General features: G+C 38.2%; 1 long non-coding RNA gene across 1 annotated transcript; it reads right to left on the bottom strand.

Annotated features, from left to right (window-relative positions):
• Positions 1-1765: 1765 nt before the first annotated feature.
• Positions 1766-22974, bottom strand: LOC116735023 (uncharacterized). The gene is made up of 3 exons (XR_004342309.1): positions 22964-22974; positions 17028-17031; positions 1766-2350 (listed from the first exon to the last, which is right to left on the bottom strand). It is a non-coding gene; the product is annotated as an uncharacterized LOC116735023 (long non-coding RNA).

The following is a 22974-nucleotide window of genomic DNA, read 5'->3' as shown; positions in this document are numbered from 1 at the left end:
TGTCTGATTCAGCTAGTGGTTAAACCTGCCTGTGAGAGCAGACAAAGTGTTGAGGAGTGATTGATGCATATTTAAAATGAGTACAGAACATTAACCTTTCCTTTATTTAGCTATTGCCTGGTGAAGTCATTGAGGTGAACGAATATAAAATGCAAACTGATGAGCAAAGAATGCAAATCAGGATGCAGGAAAATGAACCTGATCTTGGGTGCAGTCCTCTTGTGACTGGTCATATGTGGGTGCTTTGCATGAGGGCATATGGACAGGAAATTGCATGTGTTTTAGTTGTTGTCATTGCTTGTTGTATGGTTTCGAAAATATTGCAACAAACCTCTTAGGTGAAAGCTAAATGAGGTGCTCTAAAATGCAATTATCCTATTTTTTTCCCCATATGTCTTTTACTGACATTTCAGGTGCAATATAAAAATGCTTGTTGACTACATATGTCAGGAAACTTTGCTCTATGAAAGCAATATCTAGAGATGTTATCACAACACAATTGGCTTTATTAAATCAAGGTTTACTCTGCAGACAACACTTGGCAACCCCTCAGAGTGGCCATGTGGCCGACACGGAGGCAAGTCAGCAGTGAAGCACAAGAGCATCAGCTCACAAGCACAAGGAGAGACACGGGCCACTTAACCCCCTACCCGAGGACATCACCATGACCCCCCAGAACCCTGACACCCTGGCAGCCAGACGAATCTAACACCGAGGGGAAGGAATCCCTGTCCCTGCAGAGAACCCCCAATCTGCTAGGCAAACATGAGCATCTGGAGCTCAGAAGGACCAGCATATGAAGGGCCTTCCCGCTCAGTCGGACAGCTCTAGGTAAGACAAGGGAGCGGCATCCCCAACCAGACCCGAGAGCTCAGTCTCTATAGCCCAGAACATCACAGAGAAAACAACGGATCAGATCAGGTACCGCTGCTTTTGGCATTGTGAGCAGGTGAGGAAAGCATGAAGTTCTCTAAAATTTCCAAGTGGAAACTTTGGACCTGCTATAACACAGCAGATCAAACCGAGAGCAGAATGTGATTCCCACATCATCACGAACTGTAAAGACGTCACTCTAAGCAGACTGTTCCTCCACCTCAATCTGTGTTTTAGACTCTGGGACAATAATTTCCAGATGAAATGCAAAATGTACCATAATCAGAAAAGAGGATTTTTTTTTTTTTATCAGTCCAGTTCCTTTTCTCCTTTGTCTGGCTAAGATACTTCTAATATTGTCTGTGGTTTAGGTGTGGGTTAAACACAAGGAATGCAATATTAGTCGTTTGAGTCCTGAACATGTCAAGACTCTTGATTGGGCATTGGTTAAAATTTGTCTCAAGGTTTTTTTATCCTTCCACTGAACCTTCCATAATATGCTTGGATCCAAAAGTGTGTGAACAGCAGTAGATGTAGCAAATACATTTAATTGTTTAACCTTCTTGTGAAGCTTGTCAGTGACTGTTCACTGGATTACTGTCAAGCCTTATTCCTCTAATACAGTGTAGGTCACAACAAGAAATTACCATGTTAAAATCTTGTCTAAGTAGTCTCATGTAATATAATTTCCGATGAACCAGAATTAGCTTTTTCCACCAGCTGAAAGTCATAATTATAAAAATGACAAGAAATCAATACTTTATTGATCTGTAGTTTTAGCTCATTCAGTTATCTTTGCTTCTGAATTGAGTCTTAAAGACTGAGAAACTTTATGCTTTTAGAAAATCTGGTCCATCTGTACAAAAGCTGGCAAACCCAACTGGCTTTCTGTCCTACAAATGAAACAGGGTTTGATCTGAGCTCCAGCTTCTGAGGTAAATGGCTCACAGCACTTGTTTGATGGTAAAGTTTGCTAACATTATATACCATCCATCCATTTTCTTCCGCTTAGCCGGGGTCAGGTCGCAGGGTTAGCAGCTTAAGAAGGGAGGCCCAGACTTTCCTCTCCCCAGCCACTTGTTCCAGCTTTTCTGGGGGAATCCCAAGGTGTTCCCAGGCCAGCCGAGAAACAAGGTCCCTCCAGTGTGTCCTGGGTCTTCCCCGGGGCCTCCTCCCGGTGGGATGTGCCCGAAACACCTCCCCAAGGAGGCAACCAGGAGGCATCCTCACCTCAGCTGGCTCCTCTCGACGTGAAGGAGCAGTGGCTCTACTCTGAGTCCCTCCCGGATGACCAAGCTTCTTACCCTATCTCTAAGGGAGAGCCCAGACACCCTACGGAGAAAACCCATTTTGGCCGCTTGTAGGCGTGATCTCGTTTTTTCGGTCATGACCCAAAGCTCATGACCATAGATGAGAGTGGGAACATAGATCGACTGGTAAATCGAGAGCTTCGCTTTTTGACTCGGCTCTCTCTTCACTTCACACGCTGCGCCAATCCACCTGTCGATCTCCCACTCCCTTTTTCCCTCATTCGTGAACAAGATCCCGAGATATTTGAACTTCTTCACTTGGGGCAGGACACCCACCCTGAGCTGAAGAAGGCACTCTACCCTTTTCCGGCTCAAAACCGTCGTGAGATAAGTTAGTTTTACCCTACTAATAATTTGTTGTTGAAATAGTAATCCTGCTCAGTATGAGAGAAACCGCAGGTTCAGACATTTGGTGTATGTGCTTGGCTGAGGAGCCAATGAGGCGTAGCTACCATCTGTGGGATTCTGACTGAACGCCTCTAAGTCAGAATCCCACCTAGACGTAACGATACCGTAGCGCCGCATCGCTTCGTTTCGTCTCCGATACCCGACTCCGGTCGGCGAGGAGAGCCTTCCGTGACTGGGCCAGGGCGTGGCCGGACGATGGTCACCCCTCTCCAATCGTGCACAGCATGTTCGTGGAGAACGTGGTGCTAAATGACTTGCAGACGACCTGATTCAAGACATTCTATACATTGAGGTAAATATAATAAATGATCAGATAGGCATCAAATACTAATAAATTTTTGATCATGGCATCTTTAATTTTATAAATACAATTATGTGCTTCATAACTCAAATTCTAGTGGAACAACCCCGTTTTTATTTTCTTTTGATTCTATGTACTTGATAGGAAATTGCCAAACTGGCATATGAAATTTCAACACTGCATTGCAAACTCTAAAATCTTGCAGAAGAAGCTGCTTTAGGGAACCAACCAGCTGCTGCACTCTCAACCTGCCTCAGTCAACAGAAGTTAAGTTTGACTTTTTACAATTTGACCTTTGGCAAAGGAAACATGTCTTTGGTATAAGATTCCCACCAGAGGGGGCAAACATGCAACATCGGTGTTGCGTCACCTGTCGCGACCTTTAACGTAACATGCACATAAGTTACTATACACACATAAAAACAAAAGCTTACATGCATCTTGTTTGTGACTGTGGTCCCAGAGATGATGTCTTTGGACAGCTGTTTACCTCAGTGAGAGAAAACCGGGAACACTCTTTGAACATGTGACTGAGGTCTTGGCCTCCGAGCAATGCAAGGGGGGTCAAATTAGATGCCGCTGCTGCTGCAGCAAAACAGTTTAACATATGGTTGCTGTTTGTTTCTTGCTGAAATGGCATATCTCGAGCTGGTAGGAGGCTCCTTAGACAGAAAATGCAAGTACAAATAAACCTCTGTGTCATATTTTGCACAAAAGCAGATAACATAGAAGAAGTGCGATGTCAATTCTGATACAGTTTATACACAGTGGTACAGCCATGGTTTCCAGAGAGGCAGCAAAGAGTTGAATTGAAATGATCTGTATCACGCAGGGGAAAAGACACATATGTATTATTGTATAATCTGCTTATATTTTGAATGTTTCTTAAATCCAAGAATAGATCATGATCAACAAAAGTTCAACAGAATCTTCATCAGAAGAAAATCTAAGTTTTGAATTGGTCCATCCAGATTCCAGAGATAAATCTGACAGGGAATCGCTTGAATCACCAGAAATGAGCTGTGAACAAGACAGATCTTTTACAATGTAATAGATATGGAGAACTTTTGTATGGCCATAAAATTATGTCAAATAATGGTTAAGTCACATGTTAGTTTATAGACATGCACTCTTGTGTAAGCAGATTTATGCATTTTTTGGATTTTTGCCCCTATTGAAATTGTTTGTTTTTGAACTGCACAGGCTAGCTGTCACATATAACATAATAATGTTGTACTTGTTCCATTATTTATCATCATTATTATTTATCATTGTCCCTTGTAGTGGAATCTAAATGGTTTTTGGAACACTTTGTCTTACAAATGCATTAATGGTGACATTGTTCTCTGCAGTGCCCCATTTCCTTTGTTTTTATGCCTGAAAATAATAACAAAATGCAAAATGACTAAGCAATCTGGATCCTACTATTCCCCTCCACAGGACCACAGTGTGTTATCAGCATGTTGACGTAACTAAGAGCTGTTACAGCAGCCACCCACGACAGAGGGACGCACAGCAAGACAGATTCAACAAAGAGAGAGAGAGAAAACAACTTAAGAACAAATATCAGTTTTCCTGTCCTTTTTTTTCCCAAAAGCCGAGAGTTCAGTTCTGTCTGTATAAGTTTGCTATGTGACTCCTTGTGTTACCTTAAGACCTTTGTTTGCCTTCACCTCCATTCAAACAAAACTCCCATTGCACAATCTTCCGGTGATGTCACGGTTACCACAGTAACCATTCTCACGGTCCCTCCACCTCCCTCTTTGCTTTCGCCCTTCGTCTTGATCCCTTAAATCTCCTCAGAGTGAGAGTGCCGCTCCATCTGTCTCCTGCTTCAATAAGTGCTCCTGCACACATGCAGCCGACGTTATGTGAGCCTGACAGAAACTATCCACCAGGCAGCTTCCCCGAGAGATAAAACATGGAAAACAATGTTCTTTGGCTTTTCTCACATTGTGCACACACAGCTTCTGCATACAGGTGGTCAGTGCTGTGCATGCTGAGGGTTTCATGGTGAAGATTCATGCAACAAACATGACAGCTGATTAGCAAAGGCCGGAGAACGAAAACAAAAAGACAGATGCTGTTTAGAATGCATCCGCCTGCTGATTTATGAGCACAGAATGAGGTAGGGGACCCTGGCCTGTGAGATGGATGAGATGGATCAGGAACGGTGATTGATGAGGGATTCAATGGCAGGGAACACTGCACGAAGGCAATTTTAGAGATGAAGGGGAGGGAACGTGCAGACACAAGTGCTTCAAATCAAATGCAGATGAATTTATTTATTTGTTGGCTGGTGGGTTGGTTTGTTACCTTTGTTTTATGCCTGGATAAACTAACTATGGCTACCATGAAGTCTTTACTTTTGATTTGACAGAAGGTATTCCTGAGCAAGTGCTTCTGTGAGTTTTCTGTGCTTTGAACTCCCTGTAGATGGCAACTCACAATCAGACAGTTTCTGATGGAGATTATTTCTCTTAAAAGGGAGTGTTTCATTTCCCCTATGATGCCATATGTTCAGTGGAAACAGGGCAGCTTCCTAGACACATAATAATGAACTGAACTTGACAACATGGTTTTATAACTAGGATCAAATCATATTGCATGTAACAAACTTTGAATCTCTCTATATGATTTTAATTTAATTTATTGTATCAACTGTATCAACTTTGTTTGTTTTTTATAGTTGCTTAAGGTAACATTTGTTGTGAAGTGGCACTATATTAATGAACTAACTTCACCAGGTCAGAACACTATAATTGTCCTCCAAATATCCCATAAATGCTGGGCAGTCAGGTCTCTAAAACTGCTAGTGAACATCGTGTTCCTTAGAGGCTGACGCTGGTCAGGACCTGCTGGCAATCAACTTTTGCTCTCACACTGGCTCAGTTATTATGCGAGGGTGCAAGTTTATTTTTAGATAATGCAACCAGAGAAAACACTCTCTGTGCTCCAAATCCTTGCACAAGATCCATGAGAGAACTAATATGTTCTGCAACTGTTTCCTGGTTGTGCTCTTTTGAATGTCCCAATCAGGTTGGATCAAAAATCAAACTTGTGTAAAAGTGTAATCCAGCTAAAAAATAACTATTTTAGAAATACTGACAAATGTTGTCATTTGTATTTGTCACGGTTGTAATGTTGGCTTGTTTACTTCCTTCCTTTTGATTGTTTTTTTTTTGAAAACCCGAGTCATTGTGACAGCGGAACGGTCATATCACGGTCAGGTCTCAGTGGCCATTGTCAAACTCTACTTAAGCATTATGTAACAGGCAGATACACTGAATGCAATGACCTATGTAGCCCTACTGTGCCACAATCCATATTATTACTAATGTATTTCCACTCTCAGCACAGGGTGTAACAAGGACAGCAGGCAGAAAATAAAGGTGTTGTAAAAACACACATTAACAGTAGTAGAGTAGAATCAGTAATAACCTGGTGGGTGATTACAGTAAATACAGCAGAGAGCAGACAACAAAAATGGGAAGGCAAATATAGGAAAAAGTCAAAACATGTGTAGAACATTTTTAATTCAAGCACAGAAATTCTAAATGAAACCTATGAACCATCTGTTTAGCATTTTGCTCTTGGGGTCACTTCCAAGATGGCAGCAATCACAAGCCAGAGGGATAAATGAAACTAAAAGTACAAACAAAAGAACGTAGTATATTGGAATCAAACTGAAAAGTCAACAGAGATACATGAAGAAAAGAACTTTAAACTGTACTCAATGGCACAAAACACCCAAAGGGACACAAAAGATATAATAATTCAATGCTTGAATCATCCCAAAATACACAACCTGCCTACATTAACATTTCATTTACAGCAGCACAGTGTTTGTTGTGGAAAACTCAAAAATTGTGGCAACATACAGTAGATCCATAGTATTATTTTAATCAGTTTCAGTTTATTTCCTGAGCACCCTCTAAAAATGTTTACTGGAAAGGAAAAGACTGCAATGCCCCAACTGTTACAGCTATAAATGTTAACATCAAATTAGTAAACTTGTGCAAAAAAATAATAATAATAATAATAATCTCATTGTTTACTGTTTGACAAAAAAAAATAAAATTACACAATCCCCTGCTGAGCTCAGCCATGCATGTCTCTATTTAGGCCCTGATGCTGCCTCTAATCAGCCCCCTTGTCGAATGCCGGACCAAATGCCAGGCCTGCCCAACTTCCCCTCCTCTCACCAAATCGCTCAATGGTCTCCTTGTTCCTCACCATTTCCTCTGAAAAATGAGGCTCGGTAAATACAGCCTTTAAAGTGTGTTCCTTTGTGTGCAAATATGGAAAGTTTGGGAAAGGGGCATGGACAGACGGACGGTCGGTCAGAAATTCTAACAAGTGAAACAAAAGGCAGACGAGTTTGCTTTTGGGCACACCCTTGTCAATAAGCAGCCTATATAAAAACACTGGAGAGCAAAGGCCGCAGGAGATGGGGTGAGAAACAGGAGAGCGAAAGCAAGTGGAAAAATCATTATCTGACTCTGAAGGCTGTTTCAGGTCAGATTGCTGGCAATAAAAACAGTAATAGTGCTCGCAAAAAATAAATAAAAAAAAATTGTGGGGTTTTTTATTTGACCAATTCGTGTATGCTGTTGTGATGGAACTCGTGTATTTTGAATACAGCATTGGGTTGCCGTATCAGAGAAGACTTCAGCAGAGTCTTAGTTGCCACAGGCCTCCATTTTAAGCTGTGCAGCAGCATGTTCAGGTTTCACTGATCTGACTTTCTCCTCCACAGGTTGAAATAGGAAATGATGAGATGGGGAAATGATGCCTGGTGTCACTGGGTTGTGTTTCTATTTTAATTCACAATAGAGAGCAAATTCGTTCATTGAGGTGATAATTAGTATTTTAGCTGCTTAGCATCTGGTAGTGTTCAACATTAACTGGTCATAAATTTAATGTAGACAGACAATAGTTTGCACAGTGTTTTCTACAGTGTGTAGAGTTTCTCCATTATTCTATACTAAATATTCAAAAGTCAGTCGCTTTCATAATCAAAATCAGTTCGAGAAATTAATTCTTGATTATAATTTGTATGCATATATTATTCTAAAAGAAGCCCAAAATGGTAAATATTTTGAATTTGTATTGCCCTTTATCAAGTGAGAGGACTCCAAAGCCTTTACAATACGATTAGTTGTTCATCCATTCAGACATTCACATGCTTCTGTATGAAAATGAATTTATTTCTCATTAGAAAACTTCTTTACTTTTTATCAAGATTGTAATCTAGTTGAAATTATTACAAAAATATTGCAAACCATCAAATAGAGATTTTAAGAAGAATATATGAGAACTATTATTAAATGTAGACATGAATTAAATGTATAATCATTCAAAATGAGATCCACTTACAAATACTGGCAATCCTCTCCACCAATTAATACAGAAAGTTTAAAAAAAAACAGATACCACTTTTAATTGTATTAGTTCAGCTGAAAAAAAAAAGGTTTGTGGCAAGGGATTAAATGTCCAAAAATGTATCTAAGCTGATTAGATCAAGATTTTCTTTAAGTTTCTCACATTGTAGAAAAGAGACTTTATGGTTCAGGCCCATGTTTTAATGTCTACTTCAGTCTGAGAGAGAAAAGAAAAAGCAAGATAATTTAAATAAGATTTGTTCTTATTCCAGGCTTCCCATATCCATAATTAATTTTTACAGTTACAACTAAATATGATTTCAAAGCTGCCTCAAATAGACACAATCAAATTATTCACATGAGGACCTTGACATGTGTAGACTTGAATTCATGCTTGAAGCATAACTGATGTAATGTTGACTTTTATAGGTAAAATTTGGGGTCTTTGCATGGATAGAGTTTTATTTCCAAATCCAGGTGGTTTTTATGGTGCTTTATTAAATTGATGTTTCTCTTCCTTTAGTAAACAATAGAAACGGTTCATTTTTACCCCAAATGTTTTTTGTTTAATCTGTATCAGGCATATAAAGATTAAATATTAGATACTCTTTGGTAGAAGTAATTTTAGATATCAGTCATCTTAACCAATTTTTGGATGGAAAAGGCAAGATAGCCTAGTAAAATAATGAAAATGTATTAACTCATCAGTTGTCACACTATAGCAAGGAAGGACAGAGAATGGTTCATCTGCTCATATTATGTACATTGTTGGTCGATTTTTTACTAAATCCTTTAATCTCTGATACATTTACAAATGTGAGGATGTAAGGTAGAAAAGCCTCTATGGGATCAATTTAAAACTCTGTTACCTTCCTTGGGAGTGTGGGTGCAAAGGGGATGATAACAGGAGCAAGCAAATGTGCAGAAAGGAAAAAGCAGGCAAGTGAGGAGGGAATTGCTTCAGTATCTGTGATGCTGATGTGGCCAGATATCTCTAAGCCTTTGGGAATCTGCAGGGAATGTGATTCTGTTTCTATTCTTGCATATCTACATCCTGTGTACAAACTGCTGGATCCCGTCATCATCCTGTGCAAATGTGTTTTCTCCATTATTCTGGCCATCCCACATCTGTGGCTGACCCACAAATATCTACTGAATCCGTTTAAGCATTAATTATTGTAGAAATGCATTAAAACATAAATTTATCTGTTTAATTACTTAATAATTAAGTGATAAAACATTCCTACGCTGAATAAAAAAGGGAATAGTGAAAGCTCTTGACTCTGATAGCATGAGCCTGAGATATGATGTGTACCTCGTGTCATGGCATTCTCAAGGACAATGACGAGCCAAAGAAACGTGGCACCGCTCCAAGTTCCCCACGCAAAACACAGAGCAGATGCAATCAATAGAAAATGGAGCTTGAAGCTAAAAATAAATGAGGACAAGCAGCTGCAAGGAGAAATGTGAACACTTGAAATTGGAAGAGGGACAACAATAAAGATAACATTTAGTGGTCTGACAGCACAATCTCACATTATGTATAAAACCAGTGCTGGCTTAGCATCTTGATGTTCACAAGAACAATGTTGAAATATCTCCAAAGTAAAGAAAATGTTTAATTTTATTTTTTTAATGTAACACAGCAAAATCAACTGGAGCAGAAAACAGTTTGTAATGATGTTAAGAGATGGTTTTTTTGTGCTTCTTTGTTGAGTTTTCTTGACGAGTGTGCATTCCCAACTATGTGTGGCCTTGCAGCTGTTCAGTGAGATCCTTGGCCCTCTGTGACCCAACTTGGAAACATTGGAAGGACTGATACTCAGCTAAGGTGTGGGACAGGTGAGCACTGTTTAATACAATTAATGATCCTATTGGTCCAGGGTTTATCTACCGGCATGAGGACAGTCGCTACACCAGGAGCAGCCCAAGGCATACTGCACCAGTTTCAAATCTAACAATAGGTCTGATGGTTTGTCAAACTTTGTTACGACTGCTATCGTTGTTCTTCAAGGCAAGAGGGTAATTTAATGTGCATTACAGTAAAAAAAAAACATAAACAAAGAAATAGGGTTAAAATAATCCTCCAAAAATCAAAATATACGTTAGAAACTTAAAGCATCTCATCTAAACATAATAATATGAGGCATAATCACAGAAATAGGAAGAAATATGACAAACAAGTTGAATAAAAGTTCATTGAAGCTTTGGAGCTTTGAGGTACCCCACATCTAATCTTTAAGTGGTACCTTTTATAATCACTGAATGAGATAAATTAGTCTTAGTCGGGTCAGTACCAGTTTAGCACAGTAAAACACACTCCTGCTTGGTAAATAAGATCCATTCAAAATAAAATGCACATTGAAATCGCCTGAGAACGTGATTTAACAATTGACAAACTAGTTAGAAACTAGTTACAGAGAAAGGTAAGACAATCAGCTCAATGTACACAACAGTGTCTCCAGATGTTTATAACCAATTCTAATCATCAAAGGCAAATTTGGATAATTAGCTGATGCTAATTGGCTATAGGCTGTTTTCAGTGATCAAAACCGATTGAGCTACATGTCTGTGGTTGGTTCAACAAGGAGAGATTTATTCTTCCTGTTTCTTCTTGAATAAACAAAAACAAAAGGTTTTCCTTTGTGATTGTTGCCAAGTCTTTCCCCTGTCCACATTTCTCAGAGGCAGTGATGTGTTTACCCCTTATCTCCTCCATATTTCTCCGCCAAAATGTTGAGATTAGTCTGGTTGCCGTAGTAAATCATTTTTATTTAACAGCATATGGATGTGAACAAGCATGGGCTGAACTCACTTTGTAGCCAGTGGGGTTCTAAAGAAAACAGTAAATGAATCAGGTGAGGAGAACTACCAGAACATTCTGTTAGTTAGTGAGAGGGCAAGTTTAAAAACCTTCCTAACCTTTAGCTGCTTTAAATTTGTTTTTGAAATACATCCAATACCTTTACCTAAGTGCTAATGCTCATATCACAAAATTTATTTTGTCACATCAGCATTTAAAAAAAAAAAAATTTTTCAAGGGAAGAGTTATGGGCTTTATGGCACATTCCCCTAAGAGAATAAATTAGGAACAAACTAAGCACAATTTCATTTTATATACATACACTCCATTCCTGCAAGAATGAACTTCTCTTCCCAAAGTCAGCCTGTTTTCCATCAGCAATTCTGCCAACTGTTTTTTTTTTTCCAGCTCTTTAATTCCTTTGGCCCTGCAGTGGGTTGCCTTCAGCTCCCATAGCTCATTCAGGATGCTGCAGCTAGTGTTACACAGTGCAGGGCTGACTGAGTCCTACTGTAGTGCTCTTTTTGTTTTGATGCTTGCAGGTTGCTCATTTTTATTTCTGACTGCAGCCAGAGCTGCCAAAGAGACTTTCAAATAGATAGGACAATTAATTGCTTCACTAATTGCAGCTTTTAGTTCTCTTTATCTTTTTTTCTGTAATATAAATAACCAAATTCTTATCAAACATGTCAATTATCAGGATGACAGAGTCTGATTTTTTTATATTATTACCAGATTCCCTTTTTATTAAAAGAAAGAAATGCTGAGATGATAATAAAAACTCTCATCATGTATTAATTATTAATGAATATGCTCCTTTATTCCAAGCCTCTCCCTGTACTTCAGGAAGCAATATTCAGGTATAAACCAATGCCAGTGTTATATTCTTTCTCTTAAATGATGCACAGAAAGATGGTGTATGCAATAACATCAATAATTCACCACTTCAGTTCTTCTCAGTTATTTTTTTTTTTACAATCCACATAATTTGGGTTTTAGAAAGACCATCTTACTGAAACCAAACACCAAAACTAAATTAGATGGCCACCTTTCCTGACCTAATGAAGTCCTTCTGTACATTTAACCATTAGGTATCTCATGTCAAATTATGAAATTTAAAAATTATACAGAGCTTTAACATAATGTCTATGAATCATATTAGTCTGCCACCAATCAGTTATTTTTGGAGCTCTGGATACCAAAAGAAATGTTTTATCCAAAACTTTATAGTTATTGGATAAAAAGCCACATTCACTCCCTTATTGCAGCGTTTAAATTAAACATACTTACTTTTCTTTTAAAGACTGCATTACATATTCTGGTACTTTACCATCCAAATTTCTAGACAATCTGTACTGAATAAGTTAAAGATAGAATATATTTGTTCTTTAGTGTCCCTCGATGTAGTTGTTTCAGCAGCAAAGTGACAGGCAAGTGGAAGCATGCAAATAAACATAAATAAAATAACATTTAGATTGCTCAGGATGTGCAAAATTGTACTCTTACTGTAGATTATAGGCAATATTAAAATCATATGGATCTGTCCAAAGAATATAAGGATTTTGGACAGAGTATTGTGTTTGTTGGGAACAGTGATGATCACAGAGTCTAACAGGATCTAATGTAGCTGTTCATTTAAGCAGCAGCCTGCCAGTTCAGGAGCTCTCCAGCTTTGCAACAACCTATCTCACACGGTGTAGATGTTCTCCAAGAGAGAAGCATTACAGGAACATTTCGCATTGTGTTTTCTTAATTGTTTTAGCAAAACCAGATAAATCAATCCAATCCCTTCCCATCTTTCCTGCAGCTGCCTTTGAGCAGAAACAACAAGAACAGATCTATAATCCTTTATTATGTTCACAACAGCTCTGTACAAAAAACTTGCAGTCCAAAGTATTTGCCCCAGTGTGTAGCACCACACTCAGCACCACTACTCATCCTGGAGATTATTTCACTTATCGCCCGGGGCCCCGACAGATCACCTACTACATCACAGTTCACCTTGTCTCCAAGGACACACAAATGTCCCCCCCCTTCCCCCCTCCATTAAAGAAGGGTGAGAAGTATTGCTGTGTGTTGCATACGCAGACGACTGTTTGTTTGTGTTTGCATGAGACAAAAGAAAATGTGTCGACAACAAAGGGGGCATTTAAAGGCTCCATTGCTTTTTCTATCTCCGTTTTTGTTTTTGTGAGAAAACTAACTTCTCTTTGCTTTTTCCCACACAGTGATCAGCAACAGTGTCAACTTGCATTTGCACTAAGTGGTAATGATATCCTGCTGTGGCGAAATGTGCTGTGACTATGCTCGTGTCATCACCGAGGCTTAACAACAATAAAAAAAAAAAACAATGCAGAAAGTGTTTGCCGGAGAGTGTTAAACTCATGACTTCACCAAGGAGTGAAGGAGTCTTACGCATCAGATGACGCTGAGAGAAACATAAACTAACACATAGTACAACCTGCAGATGGTAACCAAGTACGACTGCCACACAATATGCACACAAGTGAAGATGTCTTCTATCGTCTTTGATCACAGGTCTCCAAAACTTTGCTCTACGTTCAAGTATTCTCTGAGCTCCAATTTCACAGCAAGAAATTTGAACAGGAACACAAAAAAAAATTAGAAATACTTCTCTTTGTGTGCTTGAGTGGTTTTAGGAAGTGAACCTTTTCCACACATCCTGTCTGATGAAATATTCTTTGTGAGAAAGAATGAGCTAAAGGCTTCAGGTAATGTTTGGATAAGAAGGGGGAAAAAATGTCCCTTACATGCAAACAATAGAGTCTTTGGACTGATCACATGTTGTATTGAACCTTTGAAACGCCTATGTTTTTTTGGTAAGATCTGTGAAGGTCAAGCTTGGTTGCTCTACAAATTCGGCTCACCGGACCATTGAGCACTTTGAAGAGGTTATGGTGCAAATAATGTTGGGAAGTACACATCGCTGACGATGTTATATTTCTTCTCCTATTTCATATACTCAACATTCTGTGTGCTCACATCCTGCTGCCTCAGCTCTTTCACATTTTCACTCATTGACTTTTTTTTATACAGAAGATTCAAATGATGCAGAGGAATATCTTTCTGTTTTGAAAAATGTGCTGATAAAGTTACTCCTCTGGCACCAGATTCTCCTCTTCAGTTTGAAATGCAAAACCACCCGGTCCAGACAAACGATAATTCAGATGCTGACTGCAGTTGCTTCTGATCTGTTTAATTTAATTCCCATTCGAAATGTGTTTTTAAATTCATTACAATTGCTGTGTATATTAGAAATACGATAATAATTCTTTAGTTTTTTACTTTCCTTACCATCCTTCTCACTTCACTTGATGGCAAGATAAACTTCTTTGTCCCGTTGCCCCCTCTTTGTTCCAGTTTTCAGCTTTTTAATAAATTATCTTATTGTAGATGCATACAAGTTGAGTTGAGTAACTTTTTTCTTGTCAGTACTTCTAAACTTCTGTGAAAAGCAAGTAAACATATCTTTCTCACTTAAATGATGTGTTTACTTACCTTTCCTGAGTAGCTGTAAGAAATGGGACTCTTATTTTGATTACATATTGTTGACTTTACCCTGTGACAATCACTGTTTGCAATGCCCTTGTTCCAAATACTGCAAGGCATCCCCAGAGCTCCCTGGTTAAAGTCAAAGTCAAAGTGAAAATGTATTTTTGTAACCTAAAGCCACCTGGGTATCATTCAGTTTGATGAATTTCAAAGACACAATTGTACAAGGTCACAAAGATGGAATCATGAGCAAGTTTTGTTCCCCCCATGTCATCATATAAAAAATAAAGATAAGATAAAACAATAAACAAAAATACAAAAGCTAAATGGAACCCTTTAATAAATTTCAATGAAAACAAGCCTTGAGGAGTAGATGGAAAATGTCTAAACTCTAGAGAACTGAAGTTTCTAACATTATCTTAGGAACCGTTTATTGTAACGTACCATAAATGTCAGAAATCAAAGTCTTGTCTGTCACGTACATAGGAGAGAATGCACATTAACTGAATATTTTATCATTTGGAAATAAAACTTTTTGAAGGAGATATAGATTGTTTTGGAATCCAGGGGGAAATATTTCGGGACTGGAGTGATGCGGTCAAACTTTTTTCCTGTGCTACTCTGCGTCCTGTGACCAGAATTTGAAATCAGCAGCAGCTTCCTAACATCTGAAAAAGGAAAAATACAGAAAAAAGTAAAACTTATGAGGGAAGACGGATCAGCTCCAGTAGGAAGATCTGGGGCTCCATGTGAAGTGGAATCAAATTATATTCTTACCCTCCCACTCTAATACTCAATCAATATATTAAATACCACACTGGTTTCCTTGATTCGCTAAACATTTTCTTCAAATGAAAAAAAGCTTAATTATAAAAAATCTAACATCCATAGAGAGCATATTATTATGCACTCAATGATAATCTGCTAGTTTCTTAAATTGGGTCAACACACATGAAACTCCTTTCTGGATTTAAAAAAATCAAGAAAGAAACCCATTCAAGTAGAATGGTTACTGTTCATAAACAAAGAAATGATTACAAGAAAACAGCTTTTCAGTTAAACTTAGCAATATCTGAAGTCAGAGCATTAATTTAAAAGTTTTCAAAAACAGGAACTTTGACAAGTAAAACCAGATAAGTACCAAATATTAGCTTATCACTAACTAGCCTGATAAAAACCAGCTGTTTGTACTACACCTCACTTCACCCAGAGGGTCTGGGCTCTTCGCTGTTGAGAAATGATTGTTTCCTGGAGGCGTGGACTGTGTTGAGGTTCAAATTCTACCCAATTCTTATGTTTGCCCGTGATGTGTAATGTGCCAGTTCAACGCTAACCAGAAATCGTCTACTTTTTAAACAACCTCCACTGCGAAGCGAGAAATACCGATCCGAAGGAGGTGGCCGTTAATGTTAACCCAATGTGTAGCTAACACAAACTTGTTAAATAGGCATATTGTTCCCCTCCTTTAATGAGCCTCTCGATCTGTTAAGAAATAGCAGTAAAGTAAGTGCATGTGTGAAGGGTTGATTTCCCCTATAAGAGGTTGACCATGCAAGTGTTAAAGCCCAGGCAGAGGCCCATATCTACTCTGTCCCCTGTTTAACCTAAATATGGATCAGAGAATTTGAAGACTTTAGTTGTCAAATAAATGTAAATCCAAAAAGATCATAGATAGTATTGTCATTATTCATCATTATTGTCCAGATTTCTCCAAAGCTTTATGTCTTCACTGAAGCTCTGAACCATTTATCCTCCCTGCTTATGGCCTTCTGTGCTTTCATTCCTTTCCTTACCTGCTCCAGCAGAGCATGCCTAAGCGTCATTGACTGATTTAGCAGCTACTGTGTGAAAGACCTGACATTTCTGCTGAGACGACAAAAGTAAGGACATCATTTTTGTGGCTTCATTAGCACAAATCAGAGTCCTGCTTTGTTGCAGATGTGATGATTCTATTTTAAGCGATAAAACTCTCCTAAAGAAAGTTCGGTGTTGATGGAGAGTAATTGTAAAGCTTGCAATTATGCAAGAACAGTTGGGGGGCAAAAAAAAAAACAAAAAAAAAACCCAATTTGCAAAATGTATAATGTGGAGAAAGTATATTCTGAGTCTGAGCTCAGCATTCTCCTTTATTGCATGGCTTGGTAATGTCACAGCTGTCAGCCACACTCAGTGATTTACAGTTTCAGCATTAAGAGAGGTGTCAACAGCAGAAACAAATGGTCCGTGAGTTAATATACTGACGTGCACAACATGCAAACTGCATTTTCAAGGAGAACAGTTCCTGCATGCATTAAAACCGATGCAGTTTCAGAATATCTGAACTCCTGAAGCACCAAAGATACTTCATTTAAGAAGAGAACGGATGAGGTAAAGCCAATTATTGACAATTTGTCACCTCTTCCTTGTCTACAAACCGTAAAGATGCAGAAAACGACCCATCTATTAAACAACTTTCTCTGCTTTGATTCCTGCTGCAGCTTCTTTTGCCATTTTATTCTCCCTGCCGGTGCATCAGCCGAGTTCCTAAAAATGCATTTGGTGGAGGTTTTTGGAGAGAAAACTGCTTGTTCAGACACAACCTTTCTTCCCCCGGGTTGTTTTTTTTTTCTTCCTGACATTTGCAGTCACTGTCCTTCATTTGCTGCAATATGTACTTTTGCTGCCTCGTTTTCTCCTTCTCCGCTTTGCTGTGTCAACACGGATAACGCAAAACACACTCTGGCTTGAGTGAGGCTGTTAAAACCCTACTTCAGCGAATGCTTGTGGTCACAATCAGTTTAGCGGTGTGTTTTACACAGAGTGTGTTTTGAAATGAGCCAAGTTCTCCCCTGCAGACATTCTGACTGAAAACTTTAAATGTGGACCGACAAGACCATGCAAAGTTCTTCCTGAGGCCCGAGGTTGCTCCGTCACCCCACCTGAGCCCTGCTGAGCAGCTCCCGGCCTGTTGCTGGGTAAATGCAAATCGCCACCCCTTCCTGTGATTGGTTGTTGTAGCCCTGATGGTCCTATGTACTGGAACAGTCGAATCCTCTCTGAGCACAGCCATCTGCCACAGACAGACAGCAGAGAGCCATCCTACCAACTGTTCTGGGGCCAGGTGTTTGTAATGTGTTGGCTGCTAAACTTAGACAACACACTTGACTGTGTGTTGTCAACTGACTGATCCAGTATCAGTTTGTTTTTTCACATTTTCCCAGTCAAGTATGTATCTTCTTTCAGTGCAGATGTCCTAAATAATCTCTCATATTTGTGTATTTTTCTTCCAAGTCTTGATTAACAAAGTGATTCCAAAAGAGCTGAATACTTGGCATAAACTAGATCAGGTGCTCTCAAACTTCATGAGCAAATGTCCAAGTATAATAATGATGTTCGTGTTGAGAATTAGGGCATGATCTGCCTTCAATTAACGTGTGCAATTCTTCTATGGTGCAACTAACTGGAATGCAGTCATTATGGTCGGTGGTTTAGGTTACATCCCAGTTTGATTGCTCAATATGGGCTTTACTCCAAGGTAAAGAGATGTTCAAGTTGCAAAATTTATTTCTACTTCAGTACAGTCTGCATGTGATTTTGCATTTGAATTGCTCATAAAGATACAAGACTTTAAATCGATGACATCTCAGGATCATCTTCCTGTGCAATCGGCACCATGGCATACGTACTGGATTCATGTGGGATTTTTTTGGGAGGTTTTTTTACTGAAACTCAGGGATCCATTATTTATAGCAAATGCATCACAACTGGTGAATTTTCCTTGAAGCTTGATCCCATACTATGACGATTCGCTCACATCTGCATTCAGAATGTTTGAGGAGGCTACAACAGCAGGACAGCCCAACCTAATTTTTGATTAATTCGGCTATTAATTAATTGACTTGTCTGGACCTCTTGCTGACTGTGGACAGACATAGCATATGTACATATCAATAATTACGAATGACAGTGACGTCACACCAAAAGGACCTTAATCTATGTTGATGCACACTTTTTTCATAAGCAATTTACATGAGTTACTTTGTAGATGTGACAAGATTTGGTATTTCACAGATGTTGGTTAATTTCTCAGAGTATGAGCTTAGCTAAAACAGAATTATGACTAACTGGATACAGTTTAAAAAAAAAAAAAAGTGCTGTGTTCATAATAGAACCGCTGTGCAAAATCTGTTCAGTCATATGTTGGGCAGAATTCCCCAGAAAGCTACTTAGGGTCATGGAAGATGTTCTTTCAGTGAACATGCACCTTTGGATACAATATCATATGTGGCAATAAAAGAAAATGTGCAACAGCAGCTTTGGCCATCTGATACAACTTTCATGTTACGTATGAGCAAAAGTTCCTGTGTCAGTCCATTTATAACTCTTCTATAAATACATCAAGCTTCTATTTCACCCTTATCTCTGGTCTGCCTTTAATAAGGTAACATAATCTTTGTGATGAATCCTAGCTGCTGAATGTTTATCTTCTTACATCTAAATCTCTCCCATCTGGTCAGTGTTGATCTATAGAACTGATAATGCTGTTGCATTATGCACACTAAGATACACTTTTCTTTATAATCATTTTTTGCTATTTCTTTCAGATGCAAACACTTCTGCTGCATTGGTATTTTAAACATGCTGGTTCAGATACACATTACTTGTTTCTTTACAGAATCTGCAAAACTTACATTTTTGAAATAACACAGCTGAAAGGCTGGCTGAGCTGCCAAAAACACACTGAAAATGGCTGCTCAGATTTTCGTTTTGCAGTATTCTGTCTCACCCTGCATCACTTTTTACAGGTGTGACTGTCATTGTCAAAAGACATTAATTCACATTTGATTTTTTTTTGTCATCATTAGTCAAGAGAACCTAAAGGATATCAACATTTTTTTAAAATTTGGAATAATTAAAGTTATCAGAAATTTTATTTTGTATCTGTAAAGGACATACGACATTTCACAATGTGCAAACAATATTCTTCAAAAAACCTAAAGCCCATCAGAACCAACAACAGAAATATTTGTTATATGTTCAAACCTTTTCAGTTTATTTCCAACCATTGCTCCACTGCTTCCTGTCTCAAATCTTCCATGAAAACTGTAAAGTTAGCTAGCTAAAAGAAACCGAAGCACTTAAGATACCTAAAATAAACATGATGCTCAATTTGACCTCAAATCACGCTGTAATTATTACAACAGGAAGTGGAAGGTAATCACTTTATTTTGTTTCTTAATTGGTTTTTATTTGAGCTTTTTTTTAGATTTTGGCACTGGTTTTTCACAATCAAATTATTTATCAATCAGTTAAATTATTTCTCTCCAAGCTGACATTGCATTAACACTTACCTTAATTCTGTTTGTTGTTTTTTGTTATATGAAAAATCTGTGAACATGATTGTTTTAAATTTACTTTTTGTGTCAGTAGATGAACAGAGGAATGATATTTATCATTCACAATAACCAGCAGCAAAAAAAAAGAAAAAGTTTTATAAGTCAAGCAAGAAAAATCTTTGACATAGGATTGCAATTAGTGTTGGTAATTTGTCCATAAAGTCCAAAATACAGCGTCCTTTGGGGAGTATTTATGTCTCTTGTCATACTACATACAACATGATGTGTTGATGTATTTTATTCAAATTTATTTGGATTTTATGTGACAGACAAACACAAAGCTGGCAGATACATACACCAGAAGCATGGTAGCAATTGATTCTTTAGCAGTTATTCACACAGGGGGACTGAATGCAAATGCACACCACAATTTTCAGATATTTGTGGTGTGACAAGTTAGAAAGCTATGTATAATTCTCTGTCCACTTCACAATTATGCACTTATGTTGTGTATAATTTGTTGACAAAAGGAGAACAAGTTCAATGGGCGTGAATATTTTTGCCAGGTACTATGTATCCCTTTTTAACAAACATAATGCTAGTTTAAAGCAAAGATTTTCCAAAGATTTGACTAAAGTTAAAAACACAAATAGTATAACTCAAACATAACTTTTTTCTCTCTGTCATGTCTTTTGTCAGATAGTGAAAGGCCTGGCCTTCCAGGCTTCCTCTTTCTAAATGTTTATAACTTAATTCTATGTACTGACCAAAGCATAACCCTGGAAGTTGTGGTGGTTTGAATTTTATTAGTGTGAATGCAGACAAGGACTGACTGCATGTGTATCTGTGTGCACAGACTGAGAGTTTGGCAAAGTGATGTCCTTCCAGAGATTAAAGCTGATTGCAAACAAGAGACGGGCAGGGAAGCAGGGGGAGGAGCAGGCAGAGGACATGGGCAGTGGAAATTTTTCATCTACAACAGGCTGCCAAGTCAGGAGTCTACACAAAATAATATGTTGAGCATAAACCCCAGTGCAAAGTTTTGAGTTTTGTGAAAAAGATAGAAGTGAGATTTAAGGCAGATGTTTTTTTTTTTTTTATGTGATTGAGCAATCTGTCGCACATGAACATGTTTTAGATGCTTCAGTATTCCTTTGAGATACTGCAAGACAAGTAATATATATATATAAATGATAAGAGTGTGGAAAGAAACATCTGGTGATTTCTCTCCTATCTAAAGCAAACAAGGTCAAAGATCCTAAAATATTCATATGGTTTAGCAAGACAAATCACAGAAGAGTCCCCTCTGTCTTATCACAGGTCAGTGCAGGTTACAAGGCTGTGCCATGACTACGCAGGCACACTCTGCCTCCCTCAGTCCGTCCGTCCCTCCTTCCCATATTCTTTCTGTCTGTTGACCACCTGGCGTTAGGCAGCACGCTCCCTTTCCATCTGCTCCTGTTCTCAAGCTGAGGAAAAAACTGAGGGACAGATGGATGGATGAAGGGGGGTGGGGTGTAAAAATAGGAGTAGGAAAAATAAACAGTCAGGTCAGCAGTGATAGCAGCTGAATATTCTTTATCAGTATTAGATTAGCAAAAAAGTCTGAGCACTACAGGAGAACACACATCGAATCAGCAAACAGAATTTTTTGTATTGCACTGCATCAAAGGTGTAGATCAATAGAGTTTTGCACCAATATGGCAGAGTAAGAATAATTAATGTTATAAGTTCTAGTCTCCTGGAAACATTAGAGATGTCAACAGAACCTCATGAATCAAGCAGTGAAAGCATAAATTTTGTCAGCCCTGACATTTTCTGATTTGGGCTGAAATATTTCTCCCGTCAGACAGGGATCTGATATTTTTATGATCCGGTCAGAAAAAAAGTACCGTAGTTTGATTTTCCAGAAGCTGAGGCTTAGAGAACTGAGCTCCTCAGATCACGTACAGAAACTTAACCCATGACAGCCATGTTTGCCTGGTGATGTGTGGAGGTTAAAATCTACCAGAAATACACAGAACAAATAAACAAATACTAGAATATGTCCCTAAATAATTAAAATATAAAACAAATGCATGTGTATTTTGACTTTTTTGAACTTTATATCATGCTATAATGTCATTCCCTGATTAAAAACAACGTCAATGGATGGAGAAGCATTGATGTGATGAAACTAATTTTAAGGCATCAAATATGGCTTTGATGCTAAATCGTTTTTTAAGTTGTTTTTCATGTATATAATTTAAAATACATGCTTAACTGCGGTACAAAATGTCACCATTTGAACGGAAAACACAACACCACTCCTCCCCTCTATTTTATAAATATAAATTGAATATGTAGTCATTAGACAGTTTATTTTATAATGTCATGGCTGTATCCTGCAAGACATTGAATTTAAATTAATTAATTTTATCTGTGATCTTCATCCACTACAGTCAATGGGCGGGGCTACCACTATTCCTTTCAGTTTTAATTGGCCTAAAGTCGACTTGCTTTGCAGGTTAACCAATCAGATGGTAGGCTGTATTTAGCAATGAAGACTCTAATGTGGAAGAGACTTGTACTTTTAATCCTGTAAGTAGTGTTGTGAAGGTAAGGGTAGACTATTCTCTAAATTTACTTTTTGGCAAGAATATTCAATTAAAAATGAATCTGGTGCTCATTTAAATGTTCCAAGAACTCGAAAGGTGTTTAAATATTAAGAAAATAAAACATACTCACTGTCACACACTGTCATAGTTAAACACACAGTGACACCTTCTCTGTTGGATATGATTATTAGATAATAAAATTGCAAATAGACTAATGCGGGTGCCATGACTTTTAAATTGCATTTGCATACAGGTGATCAGTGTTTACCAGATGAACTGGTGGTGAGTGGTTTATATAATCTCCCTTTGTTCTTTCTGTCAACATTACTGTCAAAGCAATCCATCGGAGGCCATATTAGCTAACACAGCAGACATATTGTAAAGCTACATGTTTAAACCTGTTTTGTTTCCACATTTCTGATTTTATATTTCAAGCAGTTACACTCTACATATTTTTACGTTGGACCAGT

Source organism: Xiphophorus hellerii, chromosome 16 (assembly GCF_003331165.1).
Source record: "Xiphophorus hellerii strain 12219 chromosome 16, Xiphophorus_hellerii-4.1, whole genome shotgun sequence".
In the NCBI taxonomy this organism is placed as follows: Eukaryota; Metazoa; Chordata; class Actinopteri; order Cyprinodontiformes; family Poeciliidae; genus Xiphophorus; species Xiphophorus hellerii.
The sequence above is the reverse complement of the archived record's forward strand: the minus strand, read 5'-3'. Positions and strand labels throughout refer to the sequence as shown.